A 1,574-nucleotide genomic window follows, 5' to 3' on the forward strand; every position below is an offset into this window, starting at 1 on the left:
AAAGGAAAACTGAAGCCCTTCGTTATAAACGTTGCACATTCAGCGCATATGGAAAAAAAACAAAACAGCAGGACTTTGCACTTTTGACTGTTTTATTCCCCCATGGATGCTCTTGGACCAGAATCATAAACAAAGAGCATTGCGGGATTTATGGAGCTTACACACAAAAAAAGCCAGTGATGACAGCAGCAGCGTATTTTAGTCAACTCGCCTTTGTCTTCTTGGAATACGGAAAAATATTTGATAAAATCAGATCTAGATGGACTTGCATGCAAAATTCTTCTGCAAGTTGGCTTGACGGCAGAACATTATTTTAAGAGCGTTATTGCTAAATTTTTCCTTACAGTAACATGGGCTTAGTGATGGATTTTGCCTTAACCCTGTTTCGAAGCTCTGTGTCTACTGTTTGGCCACTTGGTGGGTCTTCAGAGGCTGCCTGTTGTGTAGGAGCAAGGAACAGATCCAAGCCACCCCTCACCATCCTCTTAATATGGAGGACAACATTGCTGCAGTGTCAGGTTGGGATCTGTTCCTTAGGCCAGGGCAAGGACATCTTCTCTGAGGACACTTTGAGGAATCTGAAAACCCCAAAGGAAAGGGATTTGTAGGTGCAACTATATCCCGAGGACATTTTGCTGGGATGGTGCAATTGACATGAAGACCCCTTGGTCCGTTAGGCAGAGTATCCCCTGGCACTCAGCTGCCAGCACATTGGCCTGCAGGAGTCCCTACAGTTCAGTGACCTAAGACAGGGCTTTTCAACCTTTTCACCCATTGTACCACTTTTAGGATATGGCAATATCCGAGTACCATCAGTCGCCTAGCAAGGTGTCAAAAACTTGATCACCCCCCCCAAAAGGAAAAAGTGATAAAATACAGATAGTTCTCGACTTACAACAGTTCGCTTAGTGACTGTTCGAAGTTACAATGGCACTGAAAAAAGTGCCCCCCAAGCCACAGCTGAGCAAGACGCCTGCCTGGCCGCCCGGCGGCACTCTCATTCCCCTCCCCCACTACTTTTCTAGGATGGTCGCGTACCACCTCCCAGGTGCCAGTGTACCACAGGTGGTACCCATACCACTGGTTGAAAAGCCCTGACCTAAGAGCGTCTCCCAGAGCCGGCCAGCTGAAGGTCCCACCCTGGGCAGGAAATCCCATTCCATATTTATGGACCTCAGTCCTTTCCGCTACTGGACTGGACTGCTGTAAACCCACATGTTAATTGTAGCATGGTTGCAATGATCATCGGGGCCAGGCGGGGCCAGTGTGATTCATTTGGGCTTTCCAAATCCAGACACGTAAACCATGGTTTGTGGCTAAGTGCAAAACAGTGTTGAGAACAGCAGCTTTCTTCGGTCCAACGAGTCTGGTAGCGCACCCGGCTTTGAGGCTCTTGGTCACAAGGAGGACCAAACATCACTTCATTGGCTTACTGTTCATGTGTGTTTGATGCAAAGGCATTTTGTCAGGGGAAGGATGTCATGCTGATGACAAACAGTATTAGGCTCTGATAAAAATGTCACTTAGGAACGTGCGGGAGAAGCTGGATCTTTAACCGGAAAAACAAAGCTACG

Source organism: Protobothrops mucrosquamatus, unplaced genomic scaffold (genome assembly GCF_001527695.2).
Source record: "Protobothrops mucrosquamatus isolate PMUCROS unplaced genomic scaffold, P.Mucros_1.0 scaffold2910, whole genome shotgun sequence".
In the NCBI taxonomy this organism is placed as follows: domain Eukaryota; kingdom Metazoa; phylum Chordata; class Lepidosauria; order Squamata; family Viperidae; genus Protobothrops; species Protobothrops mucrosquamatus.